Genomic DNA, 19,053 nt, shown 5'->3' with positions numbered 1-19,053 from the left:
TAGCAGAACAGTAAGACTAATAAATGAATGTAGTTTTTAAATATATTGGCAGAAAAAATAGTTAGATATGTTAAAACAACGAGGAGATCTCTGCTAAGTTCCTTGATGCTATTTGATCCAAGCTCTACTGATGCACCTACATCAGCAGCTCATAATTACCTGTAACTACAGCTCCAATGAGAGGACTCCAAACAACACTTACATTCATGAAACAAGTGCACTCCCATACAAATTTTAAAATTAATAATACTAAAAAAAAAAACTCTTTAGCATACAGTTTCTGGCACAAACTTGAAGCTGCGATCCTAATAGCACCTGGAGGTTCAGGTTTTGCCAACACTATCCTTGTCTGTTAGGTTCATCTGATGTTTTGTTTGGCAGTTTCATTACCTGTATTGCATGTTGGTTACTCCAGACACACGGTAGTTTTTGGTTATAGAAGCCAGACACTTTCTGTGGAGTTTTCTATGTTATGTTCTCATTCTGAAATGATTTTCTTCCATGTAAGGAACAGTTTATTACTTCCAGTGGTAGAATTCCAGCAGAGGACAAAGGGTTTAAAGAACTGTAATGGAAAATATGTTTCTTGTTGCTGGAAGAAATGCCCCCTCTCCTCCCATGAATCTGCACCAATCACTATGTGCTTCCTTACCCACACCACTTTCTGGGGCTAGATTATGGAAAATTCTGGGTCTTTTGTGTTTATTTTGTGATTCTCTGTTACTCAGTAATCAATTTCAGAGTCATCACAGAGTTCTCATTCATGAAAAACACGCTACTTCACTCTTGGTCACCCTCCTTTATCCAGGCTGAAGGTGAACACACTCATATGGTCCTACATTTATCAGAAAACCAGAGCTGATTAAATTGTCTGGAGTAAATTTCGATGAATAAATATTTAGAAAAAAACTCTTCTCAACAGCCAGAAAGCAAGCCAGCAAACAAACAAGCATGGAACTATTTTATGTGAAATTCTAGACATTAAGAAAGTATTTGGGACCACCCAAACTGTTTTGCAATGAAGTGTATTTCTTTCATCCAAACTTAAGAATTTTGAAAGCAGTTTGAGAAGTGTCGATTTTCACACTTGTTTAAAATGTCTGGAGAAATGTCTTCATTAATTCCCTGCCCAATGACACTCTGTGGTGATAGCCACTGGAAGTGTCATTCTTTTATTATGCATCTTGGTTGATTTTTAGAGTGTCTTAGGTTGTACAATCTTTCACAAAGTATTATATTGCAAAATTTGTGTTGTAGTTTATGAATAGATTAAGTGTTGATTGAGCAATGAAGGATAGAATCATGGATAATTAGTTTGTTGTTCAAAAATTTATACATAAAAATGGAGATGCTCGCCTATAATTCTTTCCCACCCACCCATAAAAATATAAAATCTTTGATTTGAACATTATAGAGTAATTATTTTATTACATATACATATACATAGACAAATAAATGCATGTGTGCATGTGTGCATACTGAACTCATTGGCCTAGAGACTTTGAAAGCAAACATCTTTTTCCCGAGAAGAGAAAATTTTGCATAGCTATTATTCTGATTGATATCTAGTTAATCCATAAAACTTTGTGTGAATCCTAAATATTATATTTTACATTATAACATATAAAGTATACGCTTCTCTTTCAAATCATAGGGGCAGGGAATATGGTTTATTGTGTAAAAATGTTCTTGCAAGCACAAGAACCTTAGCTTTCTTCACCAGCATTGACCTAATAAACTAGAGGTGTGTGTCTGTAGCCTCTGTGACTAGTGCTCATGGCAATAACAGGAGGATTACCTGTACTGGTGAATGAGAGACTTAACTGGGAAATAGTTTAATTCTAGGTTCTGTAAGACACCCTATCTTAATAACTTATCATGTAGATTAGTAAAGAAAGACACCCAATATCTTTCTCTGGGTTCATGAGCACTTAGGCTCAAACCAAATTTCAACACATACATTAAAATTTAAATAATCCCCTGCATCCTATCAGATCACAGCATAAAGCTGAATTTCAACAAAAGCAGAAAAAATTAAGATAACCAAACAAAAACAAGTCACAAAAACCAAACTCACAAAAAATGAATAGCTCTATACTGAGATGGTCAAGGCAAAAGAAGTGAATGACTTACTACAATTTGATGAGGGAGAATGCAAACCATACCCTAACTTATGAAGCAGCAGGAAAATGATCAAACTAAGGGTGAAACCAATAAAATATAAAAGAAAATACAAAGAATCAGTTAGGCAGTTTTCGGTTCTTTGAGAAAATCAACTAGACAGACAAATGCTTATCTAAACTAAGTAAATAACAAAGATAATATATCCAAATTATCAAATTTAGAAATGATGTGCATAGCAACAGATACCAAGAAAACCCAAAGAATCATTAGGAGGTGTTTTGAAAACCTGTACTCCAGAAAATTAGAAAATGTCAAAGAAATTTATAATTTTCTTAGCAGATACCACTTAGCAAAGTTAAATTATGATCACACATACAATTGAAACATACATATAACCCCTAACAATAGAAACAATCATTAAAATACAAGGGCCTAATGCTTTAACACCAAATTCTACCCAACTTTCAAAGACAAGCTAATACTCATACTCCTCCTCAGAAATAGTTCACAAAACAGAAACAGAAAAATTACCAAATTCATTTTAGGAGACCAGTGTTACCTTGACACCAGAGCAACACAAAGTTCCAACAAAGATAGAGAATTACAGATTAATTTCGCTCCCAAACATAGATGCAGAAATACTAAATAGAATGCTCAAAAAGAAAACATAAGAAAAAATCAAAAAAGGTTATCAATCATGATCAAATTGGCTTCATCAGAGAGGTGCAGTAATATTTCAACATAGAAATATAAGTCAATATAACCCACCACTTAAACAAACCAAAGGAAATATCCCACAGGATCATATCATCAGATGATGAAAAACTTTAACAAAGTCCAACATCCATTCATGTTGAAAGTCTTGGAGGTAATAGGCATAAATGGGAAATACCTAAACAGAACAAAGGCAACTTAGAGCAACCCGAAGGCCAATATCAAAGAGAGAACATCACAGAGTCATTGTGTTCAAGTTTCTGTTTTCATTCTTGGAGTCTACGGTTTACAACATCAGGAATCTTTACTTTTGCTCATTAGCGGGAACTGAGAACATGTGAGAGCACAGGTGACATTACATAGACGGGGAAGGTTGTATTTGGAGCCTGCATTTGGAATGGATCCTCAGGTGGGGCAGTTTCTGGATGGCTTTTCTGTCAGACTCTGATCGACATTTTGTGTCCATATTTCTTTCTGTGAGTATTTTGTGCCCCCTTCTGAAAAGTACTGAAGCATCTACACTTCTGTCTTTCTTCTTCTTGAGCTTCATGTGTCTGTGGATTTTATCCTGGGTATTCTGAGTTTTTGAGCTAATATCCACTTATCAGTGAGGATATGCCATGGAAATTCTTTTTGTGATTGGGTTACCTCACTCAGGATGATATTTTCTAGTTCCATCCATTTGCCAAGAACTTCAAGAAGTCATTATTTAATAACTGAATAGTATTCCATTGTATAAGTGTACCACATTTTCTGTATCCATTCCTCTGTTGAAGAACATCTGGGTTCTTTCCATCTTCTGGCTATTTTAAATAAGTCTTCTATGAACATGGTAGAACATGTGTGCTTGTAATATGGTGGAGCATCTTGTAGGTATATGCCCAGGAATGGTACAGCTGTTTCCTGAGGTATGATTACTATTTCCTTTCTGAGAAACTGCCAGACTGATTTCCAGAGAGCTTGCACCAGCTTGAAATCCTAACAAGAAAGAAGTGTTCCTTTTTCTCCTTATCCTCGCCAGCATCTGCTTTTACCTGAAATTTTGATCTGAGACGTTTTAACTCCTTTGAGATGGAATGTCAAGGTTGTTTTTATTTGCATTTCTCTGAGGACAGTGAACATCAAGAAGTGCTTGCTGGCAAGAACCTGATATAGCTGTTTCCTGAGAGATTCTGCCAGAGTCTGACAAATACTTTGGAAGATGCTAGCAGCCAACCATTGGACTGAGCATAAGGTCCCCTATGAAGGAGTTAAGGAAAAGACTGAATGAGCTGAAGAGGTTTGTAACCAATAGGAAGAACAACAATATCAACCAACCAGAACCTCCAGAGCTCCCAGGGACTAAACCACCAACCAAAGAATACATATGGAGGGACCCATGGCTCCAGCCACCTATCTAGAAGAGGAATGCCTTTTCAGACATCAGTAGTAAAACAGAACCTTGGTACTGTGAAGGCTCAATCCCCCAGTGTAGGGGAATTGCAGGACAGAGTGGTAGGAGGGAGTGAGTACATGGTTGGGGAAATACCCTCATAGATGCAAAGAGAGGGGGGATGAATTAGGGGTTTCCTGGGGGAAAACCCAGAAAAAGTATAAGAATTGAAATGTAAAAAAAAAAATCTGATAAATAGGTTGTGTTTGTGATTGAGTCTGTGTTTGTGTGTGTGTGTGTGTGTGTGTGTGTGTGTGTGTATAAACAACAATTAGAGAAATAACATGCCATGTGACAGAAATTAAAAACATATAGGACATGAAATTAAAAGACAACAAAGTAAAAAAAGGTAAGGAAGGGAAAGAAAAGAAGGACGTAATATAGTTTCAAAATTTTAATGTATTAGTTTACATATTAAAATATACATATAAAACTGTATAGTATGTTGATTGATTCAGTGGTCAATAAGAGTTCACACAGAGTGATTTAATGCTTGGTGATTTATTGAATATTGCAGATAATCAGGAAAATGATTTTGGGTAACTTTAGGAGGTTATGATAAGCTTTACTTCCCTTTATGGCATGTATAAAATGTGATTGGCAATTAATGATTTAAATTCATTGTGGTAACTAGAATGAGTTACTGTAAGATAGTGTGTATGGATTTCATCTTCTACTCCTTTAAACTGTATTACTCCCATTTGACTTTGGATAATTCAGTGGAATTAGTGGTTCTTAGTATTAGTTTCAAAGACTCATCTTGAAACACTGTACTTGAGTTTGCTTCCAGGTAAGAGATCACCACTGTGGTAGCTCAGGGTAGTGATCTCTGGGCAGCGACTAAAACCATAACCACTTAAGAATACTGCTTTTCTCATAGAGCCTATGCCCACATGCCCAGGAATGGAACAATATGTTAATGGCCCCTCCTACAGCAATCATAAGTCAAGAAAGTGTCCCCCACAAACATGACCATAGGCCATTCTGACTGAGACAATTTCCCCCTTGAAACTGTCATATAACACTAGCCCAAGTCCATAAAGCAGCTGATTCCAAGTGTGCCAAACCAGGAAACAGGCTTCATAGCAAATCTTTGATGGAACATTTCAGAACAAAATGATGACAATCAGGATGAAAAAGTGGACAGAATTAAAAAAGAGTTAAGTCCAGATGATATTCTGGTTTATTATTGTTATGTTTTATTGGATATTATCTGTATTTACATTTCAAATGATATTACCTTTCCCAATCCCACCCCCCTCCCCCTATACTTGTTTTTATGAAGGTGCTCCCTATCCGAATTATGTTTTCTAACTCAGTGCCTTGGCATTCCCCTAACCTGGGAAAACACACCTTCATTGGACCAAAGGCATCTTCTCTCATTGATGCCAGAAAATGCTATCCTCTGCTACATATACAACTGACGCCATGAATCTCTGCATGTGGGCTCAATGGTTGATGTTTTAGTCCATGGAATATTCTGGTTTTTTATGGGTTGACTGAATCACTAATATTTTCTCTTTATTTAAGTGTTAAAGAGGATGGAATTTGTTGTTTTTGACCTATATAAACTTCTTTCTTACAACACATGAATATTTTAATAGAATCATTTGATTTTACTTATCTCTTTCATTTGACTGAATAAGAATATTCTAATGATTTCAGGTACTAAATCAATAAGTACAGAAAAGCAAACATGCAGATATTGGACAAAATTTTATTTCATCTAAAATTAATATTTCTCTTTGGTTTTTACATCTATTTTTTATCTAGTTTCAAGTTCTTCCATCCCTTTGATATACCTCTGCTGGCACAGTTCTCTGTAGAGTCATGGCCTGCTGATTCCCTTGTGTATACATTACCCTTGATTCACTATTTTTCCCCATTATGGTTTTTGATTTACAAACATGCACGTCAATGACATTACAAATAGATTATCAAGCCTCACCCTGTTATTTCCTATCAGCCCACAAACTTACAAACCTTAATATTTGGTTAATGCTTTTATCTTTTAGTTCCCAGGACATTGTTTTTTTTTTTTTTAACTGTGATGATTTTACACTTATTTATAGAAGAAATAAAATTTTTTCAATCTGTATAAGTTATCCTTTACAAAGTAAAAATTCTTACTAAAACTTACCCATTATAACAATAATGTATAAAAAATGAGTCATCACACAATTGTTTATAGAGTTCTGTTATTATTCTCTAAATTCTCATCATTTGTATTTGTATTGCATATAATATAAAAGCATTCTAAATTAGTGTCATTCCTATTTTTATTAACATACATATTATCAGACCTTCATTACTGCATCAAAAATTCATAACTGGTATACAACTCTAGATAACTTCAGTTATCTTCTTGTTGTCTTTGAAACATTTTGTGCCTTCTGTGGCATCATCTGCTACATTATCCATAATCAGGTAATTTGCATATTCATGAAAACTTCTTTTACAGTTAAGCTGAAACTCACAGAATTTTCTTCACTTTTTATCCTTGTGGTGCCCGCAGACAGAAGTGCCTTATTCTCAACAGACTATAACTTCAGCCATAGTACGTAATACATTTTACTTATAAAAATTTTTTGTCTCTATTTTTCATTTGCCCTCATTTTCGAATTCTGAGAAAGCTCCTGGGGTTGATATGCAGAAAGAGGAGAAAGGCAGAAAAATCCAGGAGAACAGATGATATCTGCCTTCCCTGCTGTGTGACCTTAAAGCCTGAGGAACAGGAGGGCCTGACATCACTTGAGCAGGAGAGAAATTGTCAGCACCATAGAGACATGAACATGTGGAATCTGTCTGAGCTGGTGCTAAGGAGGAGTATGTTTAAAGAAAGTTATTAGAGAAATAGTAGAGACAGTTCATACATGTATGTTAATAGGGTTCTGGAATATTTAAAATTTATGGTACTTAGGAAGACTGCCCTTGTACAAATTTTATCTTGCTTATCATTAGACTGAAAATTTGTTTGGTGAGAGTGATTTGGTCTCAAGTCTATCTCCAAATTTCTTTCTTCTTGGTAAAACAAATTTACCAATTAACCATGAATTTTTGCATTGCATGTAAGTTCACCCATCTTGATCTTTTGTTCTATATTAAGGTAACAAGTGTCTTATTCTCAAACCAAACAACCAAGTTTGGAAAGTATTTACAAGAATATCACAATACTATGGATTAATTTTATATTAAGTGGAAAAAGGGATGTATGACATGTTTCATTTTGGATATGACTTTTTTTCTTACAACTTTATTTTAAAAAAAGAGATACATGTAAAAATTTTAAAAATCATTTTGGTATAACACTTTGTGAATATATTTTTGTCAGTACTTAATTCTTTTAGAGGTTTGATAGCATGCATTGAAATCCCACTAGTTACCATAAGCATGAAGTACATGTAGAATAGAACATAACATGGAAACAGTCAAAGTTTTCTTGGTGTGTATAATGATTTTTGAATATCAAAAAATTGCCACGAGGCTGTATTGGATTATTAATGATTTAAGGTCTATGTGTACCATACTCTGAGGGGATGCTATACACTTATTATTATTTTTCCTAAGAAAAACTAAGGCTTTCTCTTTTTGGCTTTGTTTTTCTTGAGGTTCATATGGCTTGCGAATTGTTCCTGGGGTACTCAGAGCTTTCTGGGGCTGGTATCCAACTATCAGTGACTGCGTATTATATCTGTCTTTTTTTTTGTTATATCTGGGTTATCTCACTCAGGATGATATTCTCTACATGCATCAATTTTCCTAGGAATTTCATAAAGTCATTGTTTCTTTTTTTGTTTTTTTTAAATGACTTTATTTTACAAAACAAAGATAAATGTACAGATTTTAAACATTTTTTTTTTGCTTAAAGTTATACATTTTTGTCAGTACTGTTTTTTCAGATATTAAAATAATTTTTACATAAAACTCTGTGAATATATTTTTTAGTCAGTACTTGATTTTTTCAAGGGCTTGACAGTATGCATTGAAAACCTACTAGTTACAATGAGCGTAAAGTACATGCAAAACAAAACGCAACATGGAAATAGTCAGAGTCTTCTTGTTTTGTAAATATATATATATATATATATATATATATATATATATATATATATATATATATTTATATATATATTGTTTTCTTTATTTCTTGGACTTCATACAGTCTGTGAGTTGTTGCTGGGGGGAGTGCAAGCCTCTGGGGTTAGCATCCCATTATCAGTGACTGCATATTATGTCTGTTCTTTTGTGACTGGGATATCTCACTCAGGATGATATTCTCTAGATGCAGCCGTTTTCTTAAGAATTTGGTTAAGTCATTGTTTCTGGTGGCTGAGTAGTATTCCATTGTGTATATGTACCACAATTTTTGTATCCATTCATCTTCTGAAGGACATCTGGGTTCTTTCCAGCTTCTGGCTATTATAAATAGAGCTGCTATTAACATTATGGTGCATATATCTTTGTTGTGTATTAAAGTGTCTTGGGGGTATATGCCCAGAAGTGGAATAGCTGGGTCTTCAGGTAGTACTATATCCAATTTTCTGAGGTATCGCCAGACTGATTTCCAGAGTGGTTGTATTAGCTTGCAACCCCACCAACAGTGGAGAAGTGTTCCTCTTTCTCCGCAGCCTCGCCAGCATCTGCTGTCATCTGAGTTTTGGATCTTGGCCAATCTGACTGGTATGAGGTGGAATCTCAGGGTTGTTTTGATTTGCATTTCCCTGATGGCTAAGGATGTCCAGCACTTTCTCAGATGTTTCTCAGCCATTCGGTGTTCCTCAACTGAGAATGTTTTGTTTAACTCTGTACCCCATTTTTTAATAGGGTTATTTGATTTTCTGGTGCCTAGCTTTTTGAGTTCCTTGTATACTTTGGATATTAGATCTCTATCTAATGTGGTGTTGGTAAAGATCTTTTCCCATTCTTTTGGTTGCCTTTTTGTTTTCTTGACAATTTCCTTAGCCTTACAGAAACTTTGCAATCTCATTAAGTCCCATTTGTTAATCTTTGACCTTAGAGCTTGAGCCATTGGTGGTTTGTTTAGGAAATTTTCTCCTGTGCCTATGTGTTCTAAGGTTTTCCCTACTTTCTCATCTAATAATTTCAGTGTATCTGGTTTAATGTGGAGATCTTTGATCCACTTACACTTGAGCTTTGTACAAGTAGATAAGAAAGGGTCTATTTTCATTCTTTTGCATGCTGAGTGCCAGTTGGACCAGCACCATTTGTTGAATAGGCTGTCCTTTTTTCATTGAATGTTTACGGCTCCTTTGTCAAAAATCAGGTGACCATATACATGAGGGCTCATTTCTAATAGCTGAGTAGTACTCCATTGTGAAAATATACCACAATTTTTGTATTCATTCATATACTGAAGGACATTTTGGTTCTTTCCATCTTCTGGCTATTATAAATAGGGCTGCTATGAACATTGTGAGGCATGTGACCTTATTGTATGTTGGAGCATCTCTGGGGTGTATACCCAGAAGTGGAATAACTGTGTCTTCAGGTAGTACTATGTCCAATTTTCTTTGGAAATGCCAGACTGATTTCCACAGTGGTTGTACCAGTTTACATATCACTTTTTTTTTTTTCTTCCATTCAATACATCCAGATCACAGCTTCCCCTTCTCCATTCCTCAAAGTTTCTCCTATCACCTCTCTTCTCTCCCATTTTCACTGCCTCTTTGTTTCTTTCTCTTCAGAAAAGTGTAGATACTCCAGGTTTATTAAGAGCCTAGCAAAATGCGGTAAGTCTATGCATAAACTCTCATACCACAAATCGATGAGGCCACCCAGTATGAGCAAAAGGGTCCCCAGGGAAGGCAAAAAAGTCAGAAATATGCTCTCCACCACACTTTTGCTCTTAGGAGTCTTAGAAAATCTCATTTCTAATCAATCTGTTTTTAATTTTTAAGAAGCAACTCATTACAGGCATATGTGCATGCCAAGTATAAAAGTCAAAGAACAAATACATTGATGATCTGGATTACCAAGAACTGTCCCAATAGTTGGTAGATGGATATGTGTTTAGCAGTTGTTGTTATAGATGATGCGGCAATTCAGGACCTCAAGGTAAGTGACAACATTGTCAGTATCATTGTCCAGTCAGGGAAGGAGGTTACTAAGAGCAAAGAGGAGAGTTTATTCACTGGCAGACCTCACATCTGCCAGTCCCATCCAAGCAGGGTAGAAATCTTCTTCAGCTCCAGGATTAACCAATTCACCAGAAGAATGTGTATTATGTGTAGTAGTTTTCATGCATTTTTTGTGTGTGTTTGTGTGTGTGTGTGTTTGTGTTGTATGTACATGCATGTCCATAAAAGTGTGTATGCACACTAATTTGAAGGTTAGAAGTCAACTGGGATAGAGGTTTTCAGATTCCTTTTGCCTTCCCTGTTTTGAATTTTTTGTTGGACATAGGTTTTCTTCCTTTACCAGGGATTTGTATATTTTGTATTCCCCACTATGGGAAACAATCAGAATGCTAAATTAATAAGTAAATTAATTAATGAATGAAAATAAATAAATAAATAATAAAAATAAAGCATAAACCACCATTTCCAAATTTTGATGTGGATTCAGGGAAGTGGAACCAGCCATTCATGCTTGCAAGGAGATTACATCTCCTCAGACCCTGCCCATAGTCCTTATAATTTTGAACAAAACTTTGTGGAAAATTTAGGATTAAAATATTCAATCAGTATCAAGGCCCTAACCATGTAACTGTAAGACATAATATGTTTTGTGTTTTCGAGTGTATGAAGTTCTAACTTAAAACCTGAGAGGATGTCAGAGTTCCTAATAATGCTTTACTATCAAAGCTGTGAAGATGTTAGAAGCCTAAATTTAACTCCTATGAATTAAGTATATGTAGATTCACTTCTCATTACAAAAAATATCTTCTTCATGAAAAAAGGAAACAAAGAAATGTAGATGAAATATTTACCTTGACGAGAATTGCCTTGATTTCTTCTAGAATTTCTTGATATTTTTTCTCCACATCTTTGATTTTCAACAGCATGGTCTTGCAACAGTAGCCACCAAACGTGCAAGGTGTTCCAGAGGGTGGTACCAGGCTCGTGAAATACTTATCATCATTTTCAGAAGGACATCTGACTAATCAATGATCATCAAACATCAAGTTAAAATAAGTGAAATACACCATAGTAGATACATGTGATATTTGTGTAATCATGGTTAACTACAATATCTATATGTTTTTTTAATGAGTGTATGGAAAATGTTTTGGTATATCACACATTATAAAAACAAAAATTTTAATCCACAGAACTACAGTTTGCTAAAATAAGAGCAATCAGATCAAAATTTCTGAGATAAATTTTGTTTTCCATCTACGTTTTAACATGCTGTCTTATGTGATCTTTTCTATGTTGTTAATTCTCTTGTTAATAAGAAATCAAAGCTTTACTGACCCTAGGTAGGTGTCTGCAAGACCTGATGCAAATGAAAAGACATTACCATTATCAGTGTCAAAATGAGCAAATCACTTTCATTTTCAAAATTAAATTAGTCACTCATATTCACATGTCAGTATTATTCGATGATATTAAGAAATACAATAAAGAAACCAACACATCTTTACCTGGTCCTTGACAAAGAAGCTTATTTATGGAAAGAATCAACAAAAAAATGGTGGTTCAACATTTTCTTTAACAACATGGATGTAAAACACATTGGGCTCCAGAAACACAAATATCCTTTCTCACAGCAAGTGTATGGTCATTACCGAGATCATTCATAATATTTCTCTGATTTAAGACACTTTCTCTGTTGTCTCTTAGCAACTCTAGTGATAATTAAATTGGACCATAAAGAGGAATCCAAATAAACACTGTACTATTGATGTGTAAAGAGCAGAAAAGTAAGAAGCAGGGAAAATTGTGATGGCATAGCAGGTTGCTAGAACACAGTGGCATGATGATTAAGACTGATACCTTAAAGTGATGGAAGCACAGAGTCACATTATTGCCCACTATACAAGTGATGTAATAAGTTCTATGTAATCCTTTGAAGGTTTGCTTCATAAGTTTTCTAATGATACATTTGTTAGAGGACTTTGGTTAATATTAAATGCATCAATGTCAATAGAGTGTTTTCCAAGTGTCTAATTTTCCTCCTTCTCTTCTTCCTTTTATTATAATCACATTTTTATTAATAAGAATAGCTTCTATCTAGGTGATAGATACTACTAATTAAATAATATAAAACAAATGTATATTTAATATATTTACACGTATTAAGTTTAGTTTGAAACATAGAGATTTGTTCTGACAGCAGGTCATAGTAGATAGATCAAAACAACTACACATTAGAGCTGGCAATATATGTATCCCCATCCAAACAAAGGTCTGAGACACATGATACAGTTCAAGGGCAGCCTCTTGTTTAGCTGATATTCAATTATAGCAAAAAATAAGGCAAACAACTCATTGAGGAATGAACATGTAATGAAAATCAAACAGAAATAGCATCATATTGTATCTCAAAAAAGAAATGACATAATGGTCAGGTAAGAAATGTGCTGTGAGTGGAAGAGCCTTTTTATTATACTAAATATAATTGTATTTGCATTTCTTCCATATGTGTGAATGAATTGACACTCTACTATGAATTTTCAACTTAGATTACTGTCATTATAATCCTACAAATTTGGCACTGGTGAAAATAAAAGCAAAAACTCTCCTCATTGTGGTTCAGTGATAAATTTACTATAGTCTGAGCTAGCATTAATTTTAACTGATAATATAGTGGAGATGTCATGTTATGTTTTTGATTGTTTATTCTTTTGCATATTGTTGTTCGATATGACACAACCACTCCTGAGATGCACCTGCAATAATGTATAGCTCAGTAAATTGTGTTTGCTGATTTGGTTGCTTTGATTATCAGAAATGAAGATTTACACGTGCCTGTGAGATTTATTCATTGCTTCCGGGAGGAGCAAGTGAAGTGGTGTGACAGGAGCTGGAGTTCCAAGCTTTGTACTCAAGGCTATGGGCAAAATGTGCATCCTGAAATAACAAAAGATTTCAAACTTAAATAAGTGCACATATTATCATTATATAAATGTATTATATAGATATATGGTTTATAAAAATAAGCATTATTTTTATAAACTGGAATAATTATTTTTATAACTGGAATAATTAAACAATCAAAATCTACTTACAGTTTCTTCTCTTTAGGTATTCAATTTCATTTATAAAACTATCAGTCCAAATCACTAAGGGTTTTAAGTGTCTAGTGTATAATTTGAGCTAAATATAGAATAATGTATCTATATCTATGTATCTATTTTAAATATAGAAAATAAACAATATTCTGTTATATATATATATATATATATTTATTTATATATAATACATATATAAAGCATAACCATAATTATAACCTTAAAAGCCATTAATTTGGGATGCGGGATAATAAAATTAAACAAACAAGGAGAGGATAGAGGAAGGAAAGGAAAGGGGAGAGTGATGTAATTATATTTTAACTCAAATTAAAATACCTAGCAATTTTTTCAAAACGTTTAACAAATAATAAGTGAATAATGAGAAGTATTATTTAACATCTATATATGATCAACTGTAGAGATGCGTTACTTATTACTCACAATCGTTGGATTTGTAAATGCCAAAGACACAGAAAATTGCCCATCTCTCACACTATGTGTTCGGGCAATATGATCATTACCTGCATTTTCACAGTAGAAAAATTTACTGTGGCATAGCAAACCCATCCTTGCTCGATGCCCTGTCTTTTTGCTGAAGGTGGGCTCTACAAGTTACCTCTCCCCATTGTAGGGCATTTCAGCTAAGGTTTTTACCCTCCCTTTGAGTCACCCCCCACTACCTCCTACCTCCCAAAAGTGCCATCCTGCAGTCAGAATGTCTGACCCAGAATTATTTCTGTCTGAAAAAAACTGCAGGTACAAAAAATGGAGAAGAGTCTGAGGAAAAGGATGTCCAGTGACAGGTCGAAAATGGGACCCAGATCAAGGGGAGGCCCCACGGCCTGCCACTATTACTACTTTTATGGTATGCTCACAAAAAGGGGCCTGTCATGACTGGCCTCTGAAATACCCAACAAAGAGCTGAAAGAGTCAGATGCAGATATTTGCGCCCAACCAATGGACAGAAGCTGTTGACCCCTTTGGTTGTATTAGGGAAAAGTTGGAAGAAGCTGAGGATGGCTACCCGATAGAAGAACCAGCCATGTCAACTAACCTGAACCCCCAAGACACTGGACCATCAACTAGGCTCCCAACACATATACACATATACGGCAGAGACTGCCAGGTCTTGACTCGGTCAGAGAAGATCCACCTAATCCTCAATAGACTTGAGGCCCCAAAGAGTGGAGAAATCTGATGGGATGAGGGTTGGTGGGGGTGGGCACATTCTTGTGGAGACAGGGAATGGGGGGTATGGATTTGGTATGTCATAAGGCGGACCTGGAGGGCAATAAAAAATGGACTGGAAAAAAAAGAATAGGTAGAGCTAAGGGGAAGGGGAGAAAACAGATGGAAATAGAGTACTTACAAACTGCTCCAACATTTGTCTGGTGAAGTTTGAGTTGTATTGAGTCATGGCAGTAGCATGGTCAAAGAGTTCTTCAATAGACAACTCATTTTGTCCTTCTGTGTCAAGGCGCATGCGCATGGAGTACACATTCTCCCACAGGAGAAGGTTTGGCACTAGCAGCAGCTGAAACATCCCTGTGATAAAGAGAGGAATCATACTCAGATTACTTATTCAAATGAAGTTTCAAAGGTTAACCTGTCTATCGAGCTCTGTTCTGGGGTTCCTGGGCTGCGTGATTTGCTTCTGAATATCTGAAGTGAGGAATAATCTTTGTCCTCTATAAAAATGCAGGTGTTATTTAAATTTTCCTCATATAAAGTTTGATATTTGGTTAATTTTCCACATCTTTACCTTGCTCTTGAAGTACATTTAGACTTTATAAACAATTGGAAATTACATTAGTATTAATCTACAATATTTAATACTTCATATATTACTATAATTTGTTACTTGGTATTCATTTTAACTTATTCTCCAGGAATTTGCACTTTTTAAAATGAAATATCTAATGCTTGAATTTTGGATCCAATGTCACAAGAAACACATATATATTTTTTTCATCTTCATTCTTGATGAAAATAAACATGTGGTAGCATGTAGAGTCTGGTTGTAAATATGATGTCACACTTTAAATTTTCCAATTCACACTGACTATTTTGTGCTTCAGCTATGTTACTATACCATTTGATGTTTTCACTCAAAAGTTGGTTTGTGAGTGCACTGGATCATCTAAATTTTAACAAACAGTATTGGCAGTATACAGTAAAAATGTTCTAATGATATCACTGTAGTAATAGCAGGACTACTGAGATAGTCAATACATCAACACCACCAACTTATTGCTTCACCATGTCACAGAGTAGACACCTGTTACCTTTCACTATACATCTGTGTGGCAAAGAATCCCATAAACCCAAGTCTTGCCAGCCAAGATCATTTTTGTAATTACAAGGAACAACACTTCCTTTGATTATCGTTGATCACATATTACAGAAACTCTGGGAGACTTCACATCATCTATTTTTCCTGCTCGATAAAACACTTTAAAGTATTTGGAAATGATCAGTGATAATTTAATCAATATGTTGGTTCAGGGAAAGTCATATGTAGAACTATAGCATATCAATAGGTACAGTGTCAAGAGGATTGAAATCTGTAAGTTCCATGTAAATATTTTGCTTTTAAAATTATATATTTTTATAATTAGAATATGATCATTCAAATGTTTATTAACCTGACAGGATTAAACATGTCCTAATGCAGTTTATGTTAAAATTTTCACTTCTCTAATAGGGTAAGTAATGTTTAGACATTTAAACCATAATGTTTGTGGAATTTCATGAAAATTCCTTCTCATTTGGGCACTAATCCATGAGAAAAATAAGAAGCATGAATGTACAAATTAAGGTTTACCTAAATATTACTGCAAAATTTCATGGTCACAAAAAGCGAAACATAGAAAATTCCTTCAACCATTATTATTTTTTTAAGAAAATAGTTGTTTTATTTTTGAAATATAATGCAGTTATCTTATTTTCCCTTTCCTGTTACCCTCAGACGTATTATATTCCACCTGCTTTTTTAAATTCACAGCCTCTTTTTTGATTAATTATTATTACATGCATATGTACATAAGTATATATATATATATATATGTGTATATATATATATATATATATATTCCAAATATTAACAGCTAAGACTGTTAAATGTTATTTGTATGTATGTTTTCAGAGTTTACATTTTGGTACTTGAAAACAATTGTGATCTTATTTCTCCTATTATTTTGAACATGTGTGATACTCCTAAGAATTTCTAATATACAAAGTATATTTTACAGGGACTTAATTTTTATACAACCTCTCACAAATGCGACAAACATATATCGAACATATAACTCGGTAAGTGCTAATATATATGCCTGAAAAAATAGATGATTTTCAATAATCTAAACCTTGAAATAGTCCAAAGATATATGTAGTTTCCAATTTGAGTAAACAATATTTCAACTACAAAATGAGTATAATAGATCATTTTATTTTGATAATTAATTTTTCTTAATCATGATACAAATGATAATTTAAGTCATCTCCATACAAACTACCACAAAAAACTGAGGAGTCTGAAAACAAAAACAAATAGTATTCCCAAGAAAGAGAACCACGCTGGTCAATGATCCCATACCAAATAATCAGCCCTCAAATCATAAATACAAGTAACTACACGCAGACTGAGTAGGTTATACTTAGGAATATATATGTATTTACAAGTACATGTACACTTGAAGAAAGAGGTCACAGATTTCAAGAAAAGTGATGCAGGTTAATAAAAGGAATTGAAGAGTAATAGGAACTAAGGGATGTGTAATTATAATCTCAAAAGTGAAAAAGTTAATTTAAGGTATCATGTTTCTTAGGGGGTGTTATAAGATAAGGTAAAACAGAAGAGAACTCCATTTTATTAGACAAGTGTCTGGTGGCCATAAATCTATTTTTCATGGATATATGGTCTATACAAAGACAAGGTGTTAAGATGAGCCTCTGTTTTTGTTGCCATGACACTTAGCTTCAGTTGAATGGGCTAAAGATTTAAATCATCTATGATTATGTACATTAGGCTTTATAACTTAGCATGTTCTTCAGATTCAATGAAATGACCAAATATATTTAAATATACAATCCAGAATCCAAAAGATCTTCTCTTCTACCTTGTGGAGTTTAGACAATTGTATCATTGAATCTTGTGTTCTAAATAAAATAGGATTTCTCAATTTATCAAGTTAGCCATTTGAGTTGGATTATATCTTGTTTTAAAAGGTGTTTGACAGCATTTTTCAATTAGGTATTTGTGAAATTACCCATCCCAACGTCATGCAAATTAAGGCCATTTAAATTGTTTCTGAACACTGTCATGCTTTGCTATTAGAGGGAGAACACCCAAAGAAACCCATCGTCCTCAAGGACTATTGTGCAATTACATTCTAAAAAGTTTTCTGTTCTTTCATGCTTGGTGTGTGAATGTGATATATGAACGAATATCAATTCAAACAGACATAACACTAATGAAAACAATAAATCTTTGTACTACCTAAACCCATCCTGGTGAGATAAGGCACTGATAAATTTTACTTAGAGGAACATTAATGAAAGGCTACTCACAGGAACACAGGTCACTCAAAAAATGGCCGAATCTCTGAGAAGTTGTTCAGCAGCGTCCTTAGCAACTCTGGAAAGCTCCTTCAACAGAGTTCTTCCTTAACTAACTTTTATAACCTGTATGTACAGAAAGAAATCAAGGACAAGCAGAGCTAAAATCAGAGAAGCAATCAATGTGTAGGCAAGGGTGCCATTCTCTATTTCTCAGTGCATATTTATACCCTTCTTAATATTACCACATCTTATGTCTCCAAGTATTGTTTTGATTTTGACCATAAAGTTTGTATAATTCAAAGTACTTTGCAAGTCATCTGTCCTGAGATGACTCATAGTCTTGTCTAGCAGATGATGTTTACTTATTACTTAGGACTATTTACTTAGTTCATGGTCTTATGGTCTTTCTGTCATGTCTTCTGCAACATTCCATAAGTTTCCTGACTTCATAAAATCATATAATTCTTTTCCAACATTTGACCACCACGTTGCAGTGATAGTCAATTATTCTTGGCACGGTAGCTATTAATCTTTCTCCAGTAAACATCAACATTGTAAAGTGTTGCCACAAAGTCAATGACAGTTTAAATGACATACAAAATGAAAATCAAATGTTTACAAGGCACATTGACAGGCAAGCCATGTCTATTTACCAGAACTTTGATTATAGTATTATTGTCTCTGTTTTCTTCAGGCCTATATTTTTTACATTCTCTTAGAATGTAAATTGCAGGTTTATTCTTATCTGGTTGGCCCTAGATCATATCATAGAGCTGTTTAATTGCAACTATAACTGTTATTCCACTGTTTAACAACTTGAATCACCTTCCATGCTCAATGATAATTTTATTACATGGGTCACTAGTTGCTATTGTAACAATCTCCCTAAAGCAGACTTTATGGTGCTTTTGGCATCATGGATATAATTAAGTATAGTATGAGTGATAGATATGTACAGTATGAGTGATTGATCACTCTAAGACTGAATGTTTTTTATGTCATGAATCCAGGGCACATAGTTTCTTAA

At 34.3% G+C, this 19,053-nt stretch overlaps 1 pseudogene across 1 annotated transcript; it reads right to left on the bottom strand.

Moving 5' to 3' along the window:
• Positions 1-10,414: 10,414 nt before the first annotated feature.
• On the bottom strand, positions 10,415-18,579 carry LOC308422083 (prolactin-like; annotated as a pseudogene). The gene is made up of 5 exons: positions 18,501-18,579; positions 14,836-15,011; positions 13,198-13,305; positions 11,320-11,389; positions 10,415-10,506 (listed from the first exon to the last, which is right to left on the bottom strand). The product of its transcript is annotated as a prolactin-like (transcript).
• Positions 18,580-19,053: the final 474 nt, after the last annotated feature.

Source organism: Micromys minutus (assembly GCF_963924665.1).
Source record: "Micromys minutus genome assembly, chromosome: 6".
NCBI classification, from domain to species: domain Eukaryota; kingdom Metazoa; phylum Chordata; class Mammalia; order Rodentia; family Muridae; genus Micromys; species Micromys minutus.
The sequence above is the reverse complement of the archived record's forward strand: the minus strand, read 5'-3'. Positions and strand labels throughout refer to the sequence as shown.